Below are 20740 nucleotides of genomic sequence, written 5' to 3' on the forward strand. Positions count from 1 at the left end.
TTTTTTTTTTTTTTTTTAAGTATCTAGAAAGAGTCACAAATACCCTTTAAAAAAAAAATTGAATTTGCAATTTTTTGTATAAGCGTCATGAATTAGTAGCTTTGTACATGTGCCTTTAATCTTAATTTTAAGAGTAATCGGACGCCTTTGATTTGTATAAAAAGTCCTAAGGTAGAAGGCATATTTAATTTCTTACCGTATGAATGTATTAAGTGTACAAATGGTAGCAATATATTAAGAGAAAACAACAATAGTAAGTATTGGAGACTAAAACTAGACACCAACTACCGAACTCAACTATCAATTGAAGCAAGTTTGTTTCATCTAAAGCTCTAAGATGTGGTTGTTGGAATTTTTTTTTAGCACAAAATGACAAAGTGGCTATATTGTGGTACAAATATAAGTGGGTTCCACTTTCAATTTGGGTGGAGTCAAAGTGGAATCGGGTTTTCGTAGTGAGACTAAGAAATCAATATATTGTAAACTTAAAACGGATAATGGGTGAAATTGATTCTTTAAGTATACCCATTTGAGTGGAAAAATGGAGTTGCGAAGGCTTGTAAGTAGCATTTGTCTCACATTGATTTGGTACGAGGATTTGTATCACTATATATACAAGACCCTTTTAGAATTGAAGAAGATTGAATTGTATATCATAGAGGTTGTCTCTCACACGCAAGGGATGAAAATTGCAGGCAGGAATGCCGTCCAGAAACATTTTTTAATTTTTAGAATTAATCTCCAGATAATTTTAAAATTCTTCTTCAAAATCCTTTCGTTTGCTCTCTTCAATATCAAAATATTATTTTCTTGAAATATATTTTGCCAACACTTTCGTAAATAATACAAAGTGCTCGATCTTTGTTCTAGTTCGTCAGACTTTTTGTTTGAGTGTTCAAACACGAGTTGTAATTCATTTATCATGAGAGACTGACGCTACGACGCTGATAACCCCGTCAAGAGGTAGAGAATTGACTTTAAGGAGAGTGTGTGGTACACACGATTTCGATTTCTTTTCCTTCTTGTTCTTTTGTTTTCTTGGTAGTTTTACACTATCTAAACATGAAACCCTCTTTTCAATTTTATTTATTTTTGTATAAATAAATTGGAACCCTTTGGTTTTTACCAAATTTTGCGGTTGGGATTATTTTAGCTAAAATTATAAATCCCTATTTTGTGTTTCTCTCTCTCTCTCTCTCTATATATATATATATATATATATATATATATATATATATATATATATATATATATTTTTTTTTTTTTTGGATCCAAAGGGCCCGGCAATCATACCACGGCGGTCAAAAAAGCGTGTTCTCTTCAGATAAGACGCACCGTAGGCCATCCTCGGCCTTCTTCGTTTTCGATGAAAAACAAATCTCGATCTCCGAAAGCATTTTCCTTCCCCCGACACATCTCCCTCCCTTCGTCGAGTCTTTCCTTTAATGGTTAGGGAAAGCATTCCCTTATCTGAACTTGGTGGGCATTCCTTCCGGCCTTAGTAAAATAGGGGGTGGGTTTTGGTTTTCACATAGGCTCAAACATGATTTGAAGGGTCCTAGCTACGCCATGCGTTCAATACAAAATCTGGAAAGCTGCAGGGATGACAAAAAGAGGGCGCAGTCACTTTCATTGTTGCACTGAAAAAAAAAAAAAGAACCGACCACTCTAATTAAGTGAGATCGTGAGATTCAATCATGAGCATCCGTTTTTTCAATTTAACGGTTCAGATTTGTGGGGTTTCTTTATTGTTTGCCGCTAATGTGTAACATGTTTATGGGTTGTGAAGTAATTTCTCATACTGAGTGATTTGAATACCGAAATATGCTCGATTCTTTCCTTGTGTGTTTGGTCTTCAGCGTATCGAGATTTTTTGCATTTAGTTTTTTTTTTTACTTCTTCACTCCACGCAATACACATTGGCGGCTCTCTCTCTCTCTTCCTTCCGTGTGTGCAGTCGAGTCTAAGGTTCCATGGTAGGCTCCTTGCTCCAGCGGTCAATGAGGTTGAAGCCGTGCGTTGAGCGGTGGGGGTTGGTGTCTCGGTATGGCTTGGTGGATTTCGCTAGTGGCGTTGGGTTTCACTGGTCGGGGGTGGGGTTGCATCGCATTAAAAAAAAATATCATACCTTTTATATTCTTGGCGAGAAAGAATAGATTCAGGCGTTTCCTAGTGAAGTGTAAGAACTGAAGAGAGAAGGGGAATATGGTATACAGTAGCAAAAAGCTTTTCATTCTTTACAAAAGGTTGAATCCCAACTCTAAGGGGCTCCCACACCCCGGCCCGACAGAGAAGAGGAATATAGCTTTCCAACTTTTCACCTCTATGACCAATTAAGCTACCCGGGCAGCAAAAAGCTTTTCATGTTAAGACAAGTGGTTGTTGGGAATCCAAAGGAGAAGATATGTGAAGCTGTTGAAAAATTTCATGTTGATTTACTAGTAATGGAAACCGTGAATTTGGTCAAATTAAAAGGTAAAAGATCTCTTGAAATTTGATTCAATTGTTGATTATTGTTCGGTGTGATATTAAGGTTTTAGATCAACATCAATCTCCTAACTTCCTTCCTGCAACTCTGCTTCTTGTGTTCTAAATATCCAGGATTCTAGCAAGATGTCTATATTTTGAAACTTATTTTAATACCATTGAGAAATATTTAGTATGGAATTGCCATGAATTCGTTTCATTTTGTTCGTACAAGTTATACAGAATGATTATGTACATTATCCTCAGCCTTTGAGATGTGTGCTATAGTAGTTGGGTGTGTGCTTAATTAGAGTAAACCAAAAATTTCATCCGTGGATGTGTGCATCATATTATAGTTTGAAAGTAACAAAAATCTACATTTATTATATTTAAAAAAATTTAAATAAATCAAGGTCTATCTTTCCCACTTGTTCACATTTTCAATTTTCTCTTAAAACAATGCAGTATTTTCTAGTTATTTCCCTAAAAATATTTTCTAATTCTATTGTGCTTTGTGTGCATATATTCTTTGAATGTGTTTTTTGTATGCGCATCAACGTAGTTTGTTATTTCAATTTATGTTTTGTTGGGACTACCTTTCTCTTTTTCTTTTTTTTTGTATTTAAGTTTGTGCATTCCAAATTGTACGTGGTTTGTGCGCATATTGTATTACTATGTTCTTTTGGTGTGTGCATCAAATATGTGGTATGTGCGAATCAGCTGTGAGGCGTGAGCGGTGTACTCTACAAACCTTTCTCAATGCATCCCTCCACCTTTCAACCTTTGCCTAGTCATTCTTTTAGCATTTTTCATGTTCTGCAAATGACTTAGCAAAACTTCATGTTTGAACTTGGTGTGTAGGTAAGTTCGGGATGTCGTGTGCATTTTGTGAACTTGGTGGTTGCATAGGTGTGGTATGGCGTGTGCATTTATTTTAAACTGTTTGGTGGTGGTTTTCTAAACTTGTATTATTGGTATACAGAGCTTGTACGAAGTATGGAAGAATATTGTGAAAATTAGGGAGGAGTGTGTAGATTTAATTGGAGGTAGAAGTCTAAATGACTTAGGTGTGTGCATGTTTATTTTGTGGTGGGTGCATTGGGATAAATTATATGAAAAAATGAATTAATGAATAAATATAATATTTTAGCAGCATTGGCCCGCACTTCTATATTGGAATTCTTAACTAAGTCATGCTATTGAAGATACTCTTGTTTGTTCTTTGTGTTTTGTTACTATAGGTAGTGTGTGCATTGCAGTGTTATATGTCTGTGCGTAAAGCTTGGTATTTTTTTGTAAGGTTCACTTCTGAAAACTTTGTGCCCCCTACCCCTCCTCCCCCCCCCCCCCCCCCCCCCGATGTGGCATACCCTCCTGCTCAAGTAGACCCGACAGCTCCCCCTATTGCGGTGTCTTCTCATGTTCAAGCACATCCGGCTCTGGATGATCTTGAAGACGGGCTCGATGCGGATGATGTAGCTATCTTCCCACTATGAAGACTCATGCATTTCCAAAGTATTTAGTCGCACATGCACGAATACACGATCGCACCAAATAACAATTTCATATGATTTTATTTAAATAATAATAATAACAACGACTAGTTTTTGCCCGCGGCTCAGTAACTTGCACAAGCCCAACAACACCCATGCACACATGATTAATAATAACAATATAACAACGACTAGTTTTTGTCTGCGGCTCAGTAACTTGCACAAGCCCAGCAACACCCATGCATACATCACCGTAAAGAAATAATTTCGGTTCAAAAAAACAACCCACCGCCACCTAATTTTATAATTTTTTTTTTAAAATAACAAATAAAAGAATACCGTGAATACACACACACATTTAATTACAATTTCCGTAAAATTTAAAACAAGAAATGGCTGAGTTGACCATGCACACATCACCATAAGTAAACAATTTCGGAACATCGTGAATGCGCACACACATGTAAGTAGAGTTTACCTTGGACCCTTGACCATGGTATAACAATCGTTGAATTAGTTAACCGCTTAAGAGCAACTACATTAGTCTAGATTTTGTTGGTTGTTTTTATGCTGCCAATCAGGTAAGAGAATGAGGAGGGAAGAGGAAAAATAGAAGAAAAATAAACTTATACTAAAGTTTTTTATTAAAAAAATGGTTTACGCGCCCCTGGGCATGTGCAGTGCACGCGCCCAACTGAGCGCTTCTGTACGCCTGACACGCATCATTGTTATTGGTTTTTAATTTTTCTTAGCGCAGCTCACAGACAAATCGTGAGTTTTCTCAATTTTTTCTCTCATCTTCTCTCTCTAGTGGTTTTTACGCGCGGGGAGAAAGAGAAAAGGAAAAGAAAAAGTCATATGTTGCCCATGGAATGCAACTTTCGCACCCAGTAAGACACATGCCATGATAGGCGCATAAAAGCTAACTTTTACTTTTCATTTTTTTTTTTTTTTTGCCTAAGGGCATCCCCAATAAGGGGTTCATCCAAAACTTTTAGAATAGTAAAATCCTTAAAGCTCAATTTTTGACAAATGGGGGAGGAAAGTTTTAGGCATTTCTTCCTCCTGCAAGAAACACAAATTTGTCAGATTGTGCAGTAAAAAAAAAAAGAAAAGAAAAGCAGTCTGCAGCGGACTGTAGACCTCATGGGAGATTGTGAAATTTGAGAGTGGCCGCCAGCAGTCTCAATTGGAGACTATTTTGATTTTATGTTTGATATAAAATTACGCTAGCCGTTGCATTTGCAACCGCCAGCTTCATGTTTTTTTTTTTAATTTAACTTTTTTTAATTGTTAATTTAATTTAATTTAATTTTTTAAGTTATTATTGTTATTAAATTTAAATTTGTAGATATGTTATACGTATGTTCATATTTACGTATGTTCATAAGGTTCATTTATAGTACTATCTCCATATTTATGTATGTTCATTCATTTATGTTTATTATAAAATTATTATAAAATTATAAATTAAATAAATAATGAAATAATTAAAATATGGAGGTTCACAAAAAATTAACAAAAAATATCAAGAAATGAGGATGCTCTAATTAAGCTATACCTCGAGATCCAAGACAGTCAACTAGACAAGTGACGCCTACGTACGTTTTGGTATCCCGCTCCTGTTTGTATCCAAATGTGTGAAACAGAGAAGTAGGCAAGGAAAGTGAGGTGCCATGGAATCTGAACCCCAAACCCAACAGTTTGGTGCCACTCTCCCGGTGCCTAATGTCCAGGAATTGGCTAAACAGAAACCGGCTACAGTTCCAAGCCGGTATATTCGCCAGGATCTACGGTCTCCAGCTGAATCCAAGTCCCCCTGTTCTTCCACCCAAGTCCCAGTAATCGACATGCACAAATTAATGTCCCAGGAATCAACACATGATTCGGAGCTTTGGAGGTTGCACTTTGCCTGCAAAGATTGGGGGTTTTCCAGGTAGCCAAACTCATATCTGACTGTTGCTCTTCATCTTGATGAATGAATTGAAGTGCATATATTTTTATTTAATTAATTTGAAATATATGCAATGGAATTATATTGATGAATGAATTGAAGTGCAGTTGATAAATCATGGAGTGAGCTCTTCACTTTTGGAGAAAGCAAAAGTTGAGGTCCAAGGATTCTTCAATCTGCCATTGGAAGACAAGCAAAAGTGTGGGCAAATTGCAGGGGAGATTGAGGGATTTGGGCAGCTATTTGTTGTATCTGAGGAGCAGAAACTTGATTGGGCAGATATGTTCTTCATAAAAACTCTACCACCACATATAAGATCACCACATCTATTCCCTAAGCTACCACCCACTTTCAGGTAAATAGTTAATTAGACAAAAAGAAATAGGGAAAATAGTCAAATAAATAAGCCCCTAAACTTTTATAACAATCCCCTGCGTGCCTTTCCTTTAAAAACATTTGTTAAAAGTTAGTCTCCTATGTTTTTTTTGTATTAGTGTATGATCGGTCGCCATTATCAATGAAGAAGGCAACCGAATTGGTTGCCTTCACGGGAGAAGGCAACCATGCCGGTCACCTTCTTCATCGATCGAAAGAAGGTGACCAATCCAATCGATCGGCCGTCAACTTTTTGTAAACGGTGATAATTTTCTTATCAACAACTAGCGGTGGTTAACAGCAGTCTGCATACCGGTAACCAATAGGTTACCGGTAATTGAGGCATATATGACTGATTTTAATAAGTTGTAGTGTTTAATTAATTGCAACTTTTAAAAGTTCAAGAGCCTTATTGTTTTCTTGTGTAAGTTCAATGACCTATTTCAGTATTTTTTTCCAAAGAAATAAGTTTATAATAGGAACTTTAGAGTAGTTAATTATTTAATTAGTATTATTTGACTCATATATATTATATTATAACTGGATTTTATTCAACTCAATTCGACCTTTATCCAATCTTAAATTCTTACGCACCCTGACCAGTCGAAATTTGTAAATTTGTGCTCCTTTTTGGACTGACCAGGGACACTATAGAAGCGTACTCAGTTGAAGTGAACAAGGTAGCCATGAAGGTACTAAGACTTATTGCTAAAAATCTGGGAATAAAAGATGAAGAAATGTGTGATTTATATGAGGGGGGATGCAGTCAATGAGGATGAACTATTATCCACCATGTCCCCAGCCAGAGCTAGTGATGGGTCTCAGCCCCCACTCTGATGTATATGGGCTATCTATCCTCCTTCAAGTCAACGAAACAGAAGGTCTTCAAATTAAAAACAATGGCGTTTGGCTTCCCGTTGTGCCAATTCCTAATTCTCTCATTGTCAATATTGGGGATACATTGGAGGTAAAGTACGTGATTTCATGTTTTTTTTTTTACATTCCATTTTTTAGAAAGAGCTTATAAAATGTGTAATCTAATTTTTAACTTATAGGAACATATTTTTTAATTTGTTATCGGAGTCAATCTCGTACAAAAGATAACTCAATTATCAATTTAGACATTTATGAGCTGCTTAGTTGAATGTAATTACAATTCTTTTTTCAACCAAATTGTATAACATTTGAAACTTAAACATTGGTTGGAGCGAATTGCAATTCACTCAACTCATTGGATTGAAATTCATAACTTCCCCATGAATTGGAGTTTAGCAGAATTAGGTAAAGGAAAAAAAATAAATGACAAAATTATCCTTGATTATTATTATCATTATTATTACACAGGGGCATTTTAGTTTTTATATCACTTATTTTCTTTCAATTCTCAGTAATTCTATTCATCATATCCTTACTAACAAAAACAATGTAATTTGAATTCCTACTTGATTTCGCATTCTTTTCCTACGAAATTACAATTCCTTTTTTTTTTTCTTAGGGTGTGTTTGGTTCGCACATGTGAATCGGAATCGGAATGGGTATCAAATACTTGGTACTGGTAATGGGTTTTAGTGAAAGTATTTTGCATGTTTGGTAGTAGGGTGGAATGAGAATGATTATCAATAGTGTTGTTTGGTTATGTATGATTCAATAATGGGAATAAATATTTTAAAAATACAAGAATACAAAATCAAGACAATTGAGGGTATGTTTGGTTCGCACATGGGAATTGGAATCGCAATGGAAATCAAATATTTGGTAATGGTAATGGGTTTTGGTGAAAGTATTTTGCATGTTTGGTATTAGGGTGGAATTTGAATGATTATCAATATTGATGTTTGGTTATGTATGATTCTATAATGGCAATAAAGGTTTTAAAAATACAACAAAAAATCAAGACAATTTATTCTAATATAAAGACATCCAAAACACAAATATAAAGAAAAAAAAATCTAAAAGCACTAATCCAACCTTAAAAATCAAATTACCAATGAGGAGGGAGAATAATAGAATGAAACCCTTATTTTATTAGGGAATTGATTTTCTAATGAACGGGTTAATCAATCCCATATTAATACTCTAGAAACCTATCAACCAAACAATAACAATGACTTTTGTAAGTGTAAAAATGTTGTACATTTAAACCTCTTAATAAGGATGGAAAGAGTGCTTGATTTCTGGATCAAAGGATCCTTTACTACCTATACAAAATGCTACTTTGATTAGCATTTTTCACACACTCTTTCACATGATTTTACTCTGAAATTCTTGGTTCATCTATTCCAAATATATTATGTACTATTGAGTGTGAAGAAAGACTCGTAATCAGATTATGAAGTTATGAAGATCGCCTGCACATCGGATCCACTGGAGTAGGCTCTGGAGTAGTTATAGGTTATACTTTAGTGTATAATTAACTCTCCTCTTGTACTCATTTTTATCATAGTGAATTTGAGTTGATGTGAGTGGCCCCGCAGACGTAGGAGTGAGGCTCCGAACTGCGTGAACATTTTCTGGTGTATGCTTTCTTTTACTGCTATCTATTTTATGTTCTTATCATAACTGGAGTAGGGTTGCATCTAGTCCAGCTTTATTATTGAAATAAAATTAATTTCTTAAGCTAGATCTTGCATTCAAGACTCACGTGCTTTTTCAATTGGTATCAGAGCCCTGGGACTTAAGTTACTAGTCTAACCGATCTGGCTATCACGTGTTTTTTGAACTCAAGATCTCAATATCTGCCTTTTTTTTTTTTTTTTCTGTTTGTCTGGTTTATTTGTTGCTCACTATGCATTCAGTCTTACAGCATGGAACGACATAGAGAACCTCTTGAACTAACAGGTGACAACTATGCGTACTGGAAGGCCCGCAAAAAAATGCATCTACGAGCTCAAGGAGAGAGGGTCTAGAGGGTTGTTCTTACTAGTTGGTCTCAATAAAGATCCAATCGCTCATCCTTAGTCAGTTAAAAAATGAAAGGATTGAGATCAGAATGGCTAGCCATGTGAGAGAGTAAGAGATAACAAGTAGACTTGACGAAAGATTTTGTCAAGGATTAGAATTTTAGAAGGCAAATTTGAGAAGAATTAAAAGAAGATGGGAGAGATCTTAGGGATTTGATTCTAAAAAAAATGGGGAAGAAGACGGTGGTGTATAAAATTTTTTTAAAAAAAGGCGAGACTTTTAGTGCAGTCTGATGACTCATTATACGGTCTGGAGTACTGACTGGAGAAGAGAGCAGATCTGGAGGATTTTCTGGATTATATATGCAAAGAAAAAAAAACTGCACCAAAAACGGAAAAAAAAAAAAAAACACAAAAAGCTTTATTTTGTCAAAGAGGGAAAAAGATTATATGGAAAACCTGCATACTCCAAGAGCAGCCCGGAGTAACTCAAATCTTGTGTTATCAAGAGGTTTTGTGAATAGGTCAACTAGATTTTTCTCCGTTGAAATGTACTCTAGGTTGATCTCTTTGCCTTCTACCAATTCTCTTATGAAGTGATGTCTTATTTCAATATGTTTAGTGCGGGAATGATGAACTGGGTTCTTGGAGATATTGATAGCACTGGTATTGTCGCAATAGAGTGTCATGCACTCTTGATGTAGACCATAATCTAGAAGCATTTGTCTCATCCATAAGAGCTGCGTACAACAGCTACCAGCTGCTATATATTTAGCTTCTGCTCTAGGCTCTATTCCAGAGGATGTTGGGGTTTCCATTCATGACATAGTCTCTGAACCTGAGGATCCCTCTGTTCAAGTAGCAATTATGTCATATATTATTGCCAATATGCCCAACACTGCCCATGCACAAAAGGCTGTCCCAGTGATCACTGTGCCGTTTGCATCACTAAGGCCAAAGGGAAGGCCAAAATCACTGATCCAAACGAACCTCAGTTGCTCCTGTCCCAGCTCCAACGGTTAAGAGAAAATTAAATTTGTCCGAAGATATTGAATTTGTGTCTGAAACTCGCCCAAGTAAACGATCTGAACATCGTCGGACTGGCCTTGCTCCGCGTACTAGATCTAGGACTGGCATGTCTAGTCCAGCTCCTCCTCCAGCTTCTGCTCCTGCTCCAAAGCCGGCCACTTCGTCTAAGACCAAGGCCATTAAGGTATCCAAAGAGACTCTTTTCAGACCAATCTTGCTCTCTCCTGCCCTGGAAGTCATATGGCAACAACGTTCCAGTCATGACATCCTTGTTGAGAAGAACTTTAGCATTGAGTATCTTATCCGCACTTGCAACATCATTCCTCTTCTTCGTACCCAGAATCTTCTTTAGACTATAAAGAATGTGGGTGCTTACTCTATCTGGCTAATCCCAGAATTCTATGCTATAATCTGCAATCTGATTCTCTCCTACCAGCTTCTCCGCACTATCATCAGGTTTTCTTGAGGGATGTTTGGTATGACTTCAGTCCCTCTATTATAAATGCTTACTTTTAGTGTGATGCTTGTGATGATCTGTTTGGGCCTGCTGGGGATTTTCTTGCATCGCACCTTACCCAGAATGAAGTTACCATCTGGCCCAAAGATGGTCTACCTTCGAATCTTCTTACTGTTGTCTACTCTGTTATGTTCCGTCTAGCATCAAGTAACTGGATTCCGAATGTCTCTGAGCATACCGTCACTAAGAAGATGGCTTCTATGTTATACAAAGTCATGCATCAATTGCCCATTGATCTTGGTCATCTCATTTATCATTATATTATGAGCTTTGCTAAAAAGAAGGAAGCCAAGATTCATCTCCCGATCCCATGTCTGATCACCGGGATTTTACAACAACATGGTCTACAACTCTATTCAAACCAAGAGATTTGCCATGTCACTCACAAAACATCTATAGACTCTCGCATCTTCCAAAGATCGCATTATGATGATCGGGCCACTCTCTCGTCGATTCCACCTGCCCCTGCTCCAGCTGCTCCACCAACTACAGGCATAGAATCTACATCGACTGCTCTGCTACTAGCTCTGCTTTGACATAGGTTGTGCTTAGACAGCAGGTCACCTTTCTCATATCTCATATTGCTACATGAAGGATGCCTCTCTTGCCCTTCAATCCTCCATCTCTACTGCCGAGGCTTAGCTGCTCCGCACCAATCGTCACATTGCCTCCCTTGAGAATGTCTCTCCTACTGCTCCTGCTGGTGATGATGAAGCCTTGGAGACATCCTCCTCCTCCTCCCAGTCCTGATGGTGCTCTTTGTCCATTAGCTTGACAAAAAGGGGGAGTGTTGTTTTTTTTTTTTTTTTTTTTTGGAACTTACCATGAGTGCCAGTGAATAAGTGTGGTGTGCTATCTGCAATCTACTTCTAGTAATGTGTAGTTACTTGATAAGTTTTTGCGTGTTTAGCTTTGACTATGTGAGCCTTGTCTATGTGATAAATGCTAAGTGGTTACCCTATGTTAAATATATGTGTTTTAATTTGCTATGTGCTTGTATGCTCTAAATGTGTTTGCATTCTCTGGCACATCATTGGTTAAGTCTAAGAAGGGTGTGTATCAAGCTACTCCTGACTAATGACTAATCCGCTTGTCAAAATTGTATATTTTGACTCATCTGGCAATTGTTTTGTTTTTAAAGCCATTGATATCCTTTTTTTAGTTTTCTCAACTAATAGCCAAAGGGGGAGATTGTAAATGTAAAAATGTTGCACATTTAAACCTCTTAATATTGGCTTAGATTAGTTGTCAAAGTAGTTCTGGATTAGTTGCTGGATTAGTCATAACGTCTGGAGTAGTTGACTGGATCAGCGCAAGAAAGTAATCCAGGAGGTATGAAACTTCTTCAAATCTTTTATTCAGTCAAGGCCCTATCATGGAGGATATCTAAATCAATTGGAGCAGCCGAAATTAAGGATGGAAAGAGTGCTTGATTTGTGGATCGAAGGATCCTTTACTACCTATATAAAATGCTACTTTAGTTAGCATTTTTCACACTCTCTTTCACATGATTTTACTATGAAATTCTTGGTTCATCTATTCCAAATATATTTTGTACTATTGAGTGTGAAGAAATGCCCGTAATCAGATTTTGAAGCTATGAAGACTGCCTGTACATCAGATCCATTGGAGTAGGCTCTGGAGTAGTTATAGGTTATACTTTAGTGTGTAATTAACTTTCCTCTTGTACTCCTTTTTATCATAGTGGATTTGGGTTGATGTGAGTGGCCCCGCAGACGTAGGAGTGAGGCTCCGAACTGCGTGAACATTTCCCGGTGCATGCATTCTTTTACTGCTATATATTTTATGTTCTTATCATAACTGGAGTAGGGTTGCATCTAGTCCAGCTTTACAATTGAAATAAAATTAATTTCTTAAGCTAGATCTTGCATTCAAGACTCACGTGCTTTTTCAACTTTGATTTCCATTCCTGATGGCTAAACCCATGAACCAAACATACCCTTAATTCCCTCCTCCCAATCAAAGTTATGTTAGTTTAGACAAAACACATCTTTGAATTTAGGGTCTGTTTGGAAAGCAAGAAAATGAATTTTGGATGCACAACGAAAAACAGTCTTTGCTTGTTTGGTTCATTTTCCAGAAAATGAATAGGAAAATGGAAAAAATTGTATGCTTCATTTTTTTTTTAAACTTTATTTGATAAGTTCATTTTCTAGAATAACAACTTTAACCCAGCAATAAGTTATTTTGTATACTTCAATTATTTTTATTTTTACTCTACTGTGTTCATCTTTCATGGCTTACAATTTAGAAAAATAGAGGAGCAATTCCATCAAAACAAATAAGCTCAAGAACTCATCTGGCAATTGTTTTGTTTTTAAAGCCATTGATATCCTTTTTGTAGTTTTGTCAACTAATAGCCAAAGGGGGAGATTGTAAGTGTAAAAATGTTTCACATTTAAACCTCTTAATATTGGCTTAGATTAGTTGTCAAAGTAGTTCTGGATTAGTTGCTGGATTAGTCATAACGTCTGGAGTAGTTGACTTGATCAGCGCAAGAAAGTAATCCAGGAGGTATGAAACTTCTTCAAATCTTTTATTCAGTCAAGGCTCTATCATGGAGGAGATCTAAATCAATTGGAGCAGCCGAAATTAAGGATGGAAAGAGTGCTTGATTTGTGGATCGGATCCTTTACTACCTATATAAAATGCTACTTTAGTTAGCATTTTTCACACACTCTTTCACATGATTTTCCTCTGAAATTCTTGGTTCATCTATTCCAAATATATTCTGTTTCTATTGAGTGTGAAGAAATGCCCGTAATCAGATTATGAAGCTATGAAGACCGCCTGTACATCGGATCCATTGGAATAGGCTCTGGAGTAGTTATAGGTTATACTTTAGTGTGTAATTAACTCTCATCTTGTACTCCTTTTCAATTCCCGTTGCTTTTTGTCTAAAGCTACTGGAAGCCGTGCTAAAGACTGGAAACAGAATGAACGTGGGAACAATACGAGGAGGAGCTAGGGCATTAAAGCTCGACGGTCTCCTAAAGTTGGCAGACTTGAAGGGAACCGACGACAAAACCACACTGCTCTATTTCGTGGTCCAAGAAATCGTGCGACCAGAAGGGCTCAAAGTCTCCAAGAGCATAATGGGAAAGATCGGGCAAAGAAACAAACCCAGAGAGGTTGAACACGACAGAGATGAAGTGTAGCACCCCGTGTTACGGCCTCTAAACCATTTAATTATTTAATCATTTACCCAAAAGAAAGAATTAAATTTCATTAATTAATTAGGAAGAGTCCACCATAAGCCCATGGACCCTTATCTCTAAAATCAACCCCTTAGTCCTATAAGAAATAGAATTAGCAAACCCATACCATTTAGACCCTAATTGGGACTCTTAGATATATAAATAGGGATATAGGAGGCACCTAGAACCCACACCACAATAACTTTCACCACACAAGAATTCTCAAGAATTCCCATAGGAGAAATCAAGAAAGAAGAGATCTTAAAGAAAGACCCTTCATAGCCAAGGAATTTAATTAAGGCTAAGAGGTAACCCATGTCTCAACAAAACCTATTTTCTTTGCTATAATCTTCTTCTTTGGCTTCCTCTATATGCTTGTGTCTTGATATGATAATTGTGATTTGATCTTGATGATTGATGAGATGATTTTATGTGTGATCTTGATAATCTTGATGATGATAAGAGGATCTTGATGATTGTGTGATATTGTTGATAAGTCTTGATGTTTCTTGATATTAAAGATGAACTATGATCTTGTTGATTTAAATATCATTAGAGCCCTAGGTTGAATCATGAATTTCGTATTGGGATTTTCTTGGTATATTTGGGTGGGAATTCACATGTTCGGGTGTTGATTATGTTTAGAAGTCATGATAGGTTGTGTTCTATGTGATTGTTGCTTTTGATCCGTTAATTGTCTACGTGGTGTCGTCATTTGAGTTTAAAAGTGTTTAAGCATGGTTTCGGGTTCCACGAAGGATCCCGGGACTTATATTTTGGAAAAGAGTCAGTGGGGGGTAGGTGGGGGTAGGGGGACCCGCCACCTACCCGCTGCCCAACTTTGACGCCACCGGCAGCGGGCAGACGTTTGCCCGCCGGGCACCCGCTGCCCGGAGGTTCATGGCCGGCGGGTGGCCCTCCACCCGCCGGCCACCCGCTGGAAAATTGCCCACTTTGGGACTTCGGCTTCCCCGTTTGATGTTCCCCAGCCCCCGTGGTGTCCTAACGGACTCCGTTTGTCGTGCATGAGTCTAGTTGATGTTTCGGGTACCGTTCGTAGGATAAAAGAGCCTCGTTTATTGCATGCTAGTTGAATCGGTAACCCGTTGGCCTAGGAGGAAGATGTATGAACCCCTTAGGACTACTCTTAGTTTGTGGATAATCACGCATAAGTTTATTTATACGTTTTCCCCCTTCCCAATGTGCTATTATGTGTTACTATGTGTTATGTGAGCATGATACCCTAATTTGGTTGCGATCGAATTGGTTATACACGAGCTGCGGTTCGTTATCTTGGCTGCGGTCAAGCTGGTTACTCATGAGCTGCGGTTCATTCTCCTGGCTGCGGTCAGTGACTCACTTCTTGGGCTGTGGTCCACATGGGCCTCGTGTGCTATGGTTCACCGACTGGACGCGCCAAGCGGTGTGTAGGGCCACTAGCCCGAGGAAGGCCATAGTGTGACACCCCGTAATCCAAATTCAATTAAGGGATTAATTAAATAATTAATCCTATTTCAATTGGTAATTTAATTCCTTAAATTCCTGAAAATTCAATAGTCGGGGACTAGTAATTGACTAGTCAAGCCCAAAGTCAAAGTTGTACCTTGAGCTTTGTAAGGAGTTCCCTTGTTCCCTTACACCTCTTCATGTTAGTAAGGGTATTCTTGACTTTTCACCTTGTGTTGGTATTGTAAGCTAACCTAGTAGAACAACCTCATTTCTATCCTTACACTTTCCAAATTCTAGCTCCACCTTCTCTCTAAAAAGGTAGATAACTTTTCTTCCAAGCCAAGTTGAAGCTTGGTCAAAACTTCAAGAGTTGTCTCCAAGATTCTACCTTTCATACATTTGGGCATCTAGGAGGGTAAGATCTATGTTCATCTTGTGTTTTTAGTGTTTTCTTATGTGTCTTTTCTTAAAGATAGAATCTTTATGATCTTTTGGTGTGTTCTTGAAGTGGGTTTGGAAGGTGAGCTTTGTTAGGAGCTTGGTGAGGTATTAAGTGAAGGTTTTTGTCTACAAGAGGTAACCCATGCTCTACAAAATCTATTTTGTTTACCTATTTGATGATTATTGGATTCTACATGTTATTTTGCTATGAAATGTGAGTGTTTATGCATTATCTTGTGAAAATGCATATCTAGAGCTTGTGTTTAGGGTTCTTTTATGCCATTTCTTGGCTATTCCTTTGATTCAAGTCATTTTATTGTATTTGGTGAGATTTTGCATATTTTGGACTTGAATTTGAGTTTGGTGTGAAAAATCCCCGAAGGGATGTTGTGGTGTACAGGTATGTACCCGCTGGCGGAACGGCGGGTAGGGGTCCACCCGTCGCCCATCCGCGGGGTACATGGTGCTTGTGGGTAATGTACCCGCGGGCGGAACCGCGGGTAGGGGCCTACCCATGGGTCCACCCGCGGGGTACAATGTATGGTTGGTTGGGGATTTGTTCCCCGTGATTCTTTTGACTCGGTATTTGGTCTTTTGACTTCCCGATGTTCTTTTGTGGAACTATTTGAGCGTCTTCTTGATGTTTCGTATGTCTAGAACTATATGGTAGGAATCCATGTAGGTTTTGGTGTCTTGAATCATGCTAAGTGTTCAACATTGTGTTTCGTTGAACCGTGATGAGTCTTGTCTGTTCTTCGGAACTATGTTTGGTTTACCCGTTTGATGAGCATGCTAGTTCGGTGTTTAAATGCTAGCGTGTGTGTTGTTTGCACCTTCTTATTGGTTGATGATAACTTGTGTTATTCATCGTTGTTGTTGTTGGGTTGTGACCCATTCCTTGATTGAGTATGGTTTCATATTTTCGTTGTGATCCGTTGATTGATTCCTGTTGTGGTGTTATGTGTGTGTGGCTTTACCTGGATTGCACGATTAGTGGTATGGGACACTAGTCACCAAGGTATCGCAGTGGTCCTCGTGGTGGCCATGATGTGATTATGGAGTTGTGACCTTTGTGTAAGGTTCACGTATTTCTTGGGTGGCATGTGTTGCCGTGTGTGTGATCGGTACCCTCGTGTACTATGAAATCGGTGGTTCTATTGGAGGGACTGTTGGAGGGGGAACGACGATTCCCAGAGGAATAAGGTTGGACTTGGTGTACAGGGGTCCTGGAGGTAAAGGTTGGAACTAGACATAAGGTTGGGGGTAGCCATAAGGTTGGAACCGGGCATAAGGAAGGCATATCAACTCGTGATGGGTGATGTCACGAGGGCTTGTGTAGCCGTTGTTGTGAGTTCTCTTCTTGTGACGTGTGTAGTCACAAAGGCATGTGTTGCCTTGTCATGTGTTGTCGTTGGGTGCGTCCTTATTCATTTGAGTTATGCATGTCGGGTATTAATCTATTATGTGATGATAGATTATGCCTTGAGAGTTTTTGTGAGTCGTTGTCGTTCCTTGTAATCTTGGGATGTGTTCCCGTGTTCTTGTTAAGAGTGTTTGAGTCTTGTGTTGACTATTACTCTTGGTTTTGAACTTATATATATGTATTCCGTTTCAAAAATGGCTTTACAAACTTATATCTTATCTATGTATGATATTTCACATGTATTGGTGGGTTACAAACTTATATATATGTATTGCGTCGTCCCATGTTTTATATGATTCTTTCAGGTGATGCTTAGACGAGTGCGCGGTTTAGTGCCAGCTAGTGTAGCTCCTCTCTTATGTTTTGTGGCCTGTGAACCAATTTAGACTTAGTACTTTGTCATGTTGGTTTTAGATGTTGAACAATGCAGATGTAGCCTGTGCGTTCACCTCTGGGTGAGCGTGGCATAGCACCCCATTTCTTCCAGTTTATATATTTCATCTTTCAGTCTTCCGCTGTGTTTGATGTTTTGGTTTAGATATCTGCATGTTTTAAGGCTTTAAATAGCGTGGAATTTAGGGGGTGTTACAGTTGGTATCAGAGCCTAGGTTTGAGCCTAGGAGGGTAAAGTCTAGACTTCTAAGTGGCTAAGTGTGGTTTGAGACCTTAAGGTGACCTTAAGAATCTAAGTGTTAGGCTTAGGACTTTAGGACGCGTGGTGAGGTTGTGAGTTCTTGTGTTGTTTTCTGTTGTGTTTTATGTGCTTGTTTTCCTTTTAGCTTTAGTTCTCTTTAGTTAAGGCACCAGGTAAGGGTGCGGGCCCTAAGTTTCCTCCCGTTATCGTGCTGTTGCTATAGAAGTCGAGGATGGCACCATCGAATGAGTCCCTCAAGTGGTGTGTAGGGCTTTGATCAGCTACGACCCACCGACTACGCTCGTCAAGCGGTGTGTAGGGTCGCAGTCCCCAAAAGAGGATCACAGTCCACCGACTGAGCATGTAAGCGGTGTGTAGGGCTGTGATCCTCCGTTGAAACTATCGACGGTCTATACAGTTGGCTGCGGTTAACTCCTTCATGCTGCGGTATGAGGTAGGGTGCTGCGGGGCCGTGTTAGTGCTATACGCACTAACCCTCATGCTCGGGGCATGTGATTGGTCTCGTGGCGCCACCAAAGTGTGCTTGTGTGACATGAATGTTGATTGAATGATGATGTGAATACCAAGTGGCTTGTGGTCCACTGGTATTGGATTGCTCCCCTATGTGGGAGGTCTAAATTTCGAGCCTCAGTGTAGGCATAGATTGTATGGGTATCCCCCTCTCTTTGTAATAAAATGATGATGTGAAGCATGATGAAGGATAGCCGGCATTGTTACATTTTCGTTCATAGGAGGGAAAAGGGTATGTTACGAGAGGGGTTATATGTGCACCGTTTTAATAATTGCGGGGCAACATTTACATCACTCATAATTTAGGGGTGACATTGATAATTGGCCTATTATAGAGGTGCATTTTTTACAATTTTCCCTTTTAAAAATGATGGAATAAATTGATTCGAGGTGCTTACGAATATTAGTTCGCAATAATAAAAAGGAAAAAATGGTAAGGGAAAAATATTGTTAATATTCCGTAGATCGATATTAGAATATTACAAAGGATGTTTTGTACTCCGTAATAGATTTGGACATGGTTATTTAGATCCAAGACAATGACAATTTATACAAGGAAAATGGTCCCAATAAATATCTAGAAACGTTACGGGCCACAAAACCAAGTCAAGGCCCATGTGTTGGGCCGTGTGACTAAGTCGCGACCCATCATTCCGCGCCCGAAGTAGGACTCAAGGTGCCCTCACTCTATATCAGGGTCACAGACTCTTCTCGGGCCCCAAGTCGTGGATTTGAGGTCCGAGAGCCAAAGCCCCGTCGACCCCAAGCACCCACGCTCCGCCAATCACCAAAGCCCTGTCGACCCCAGTCGCCTAAGTCAAACTGGACCGACGTGATGGCCCCGGGCCTCTATGCTCCATTACTCAATGAAGCCCTATCCACCTCTAGCACCTAAGTTGGGCTATAAAATATGTAAGCTAGCTTAAAGTATTGATTATATATGTAATTTTGTTATTTTTACTTTATTTGTTGCAAATTGTCTATTACAATTTTGCTATAAAAGGACTATATATAAGACTTAAATGTATTGATTTTATATGAAATTATGCTATATATGTTATTACTTTATTCTTGGCAAATTGTCTATTAATGTTTTGCTATAAAGTACTTGTTAAGCCTACATGTGGTTGACAGTTTCTATTTCTATATTATTTGTTCTAATTATTAAATGTATTCCTGTAGTTTAGCTCTTGTTATAACTTCCATTTCTATTTCCTCTCTTTGTACTCTATTTATAGTCTGTTGTGTTTATACATCAAATATACATTCAGTTTCTGCTATCTCCATATGGTATTAAAAGCCTAAATCTCCTATGAAAGATTTTTTCTTTCTTTCTTCTCTTTTATCAATGGCTTCTACTACTATTGCTAGCTCCTGCAAACTTCCCTATTAAACTCACTACCACAAATTTCCGAGTTTGGAGACGCCAAGTCCAATCTACATACACTTATTGGCTTTAATCTCCTTGGCTAATTGATGGTTCCACCAAGGAACCAACAAAGTTCCGATCCTGCTCAAACAATCACAACCCCAGGCCATTTAATTTGGTATCGCCAGGCCAAGGCCAAATTATTATTAGTGCACTTCTGGGGAGCTGTTCTGACACGATACAACCTCTCATCTCTTCAGTTACGACAACGCATGATGCCTTGCAGTGACCTGTAGCCACTTACGCTAGTGCCTCTCGAGGACAAATCATTTCCCTCAAGGCCAAGCTCACGAAAAACGTAAGAGATTCTCGGCCTCACTACTACACAGAAGGTCTTTAACGTCGGCTAAATAGAACCTTTAACGTCGGCTAAATACCGACGTTGTTCTTGGCGACGTTGTATATATTATATATAACGTCGACTATTTAAATAGCCGACGTTATATATATTTTTTAATTTAATTATTAAATATCTATAACGTCGGCAAATGCGAATTAGCCGACGTTGTAATGTTTTTTTTAAATACTATACAACGTCGGCTAATACGAATTAGGCGACGTTGTAAGGTTTTTATTTTTATTTTAAATATTATACAACGTCGACTAATACTAATTAGCCGACGTTGTAAAGTGTTTATTTATTTTTTTAATATATATACAACGTCGACTAATAATAAATAGCCGACGTTGTATGTTTTTTTTTGAATATACAGTTTATTTGTCCATTTATACCCAAAAACATGCTCAAATTACTCACAACCACATCCAAAACCTGCTCAATTATTGGACCACAACCACAGCAAAATATGTAGAATCTAATATTTATAATCGAACAAGTAATAAATCTCACAATTTGATACTAATTAATAATACAAGTTAAA

At 38.2% G+C, this 20740-nt stretch overlaps 1 pseudogene; it reads left to right on the forward strand.

Annotated features, from left to right (window-relative positions):
* The first annotated feature begins 5635 nt into the window (after nucleotides 1-5635).
* Nucleotides 5636-10211, forward strand: LOC109173346 (annotated as a pseudogene).
* The last annotated feature ends 10529 nt before the right edge of the window (nucleotides 10212-20740 follow it).

The sequence above is a fragment of the Ipomoea nil genome, unplaced genomic scaffold (assembly GCF_001879475.1).
Source record: "Ipomoea nil cultivar Tokyo-kokei standard unplaced genomic scaffold, Asagao_1.1 scaffold0480, whole genome shotgun sequence".
NCBI classification, from domain to species: domain Eukaryota; kingdom Viridiplantae; phylum Streptophyta; class Magnoliopsida; order Solanales; family Convolvulaceae; genus Ipomoea; species Ipomoea nil.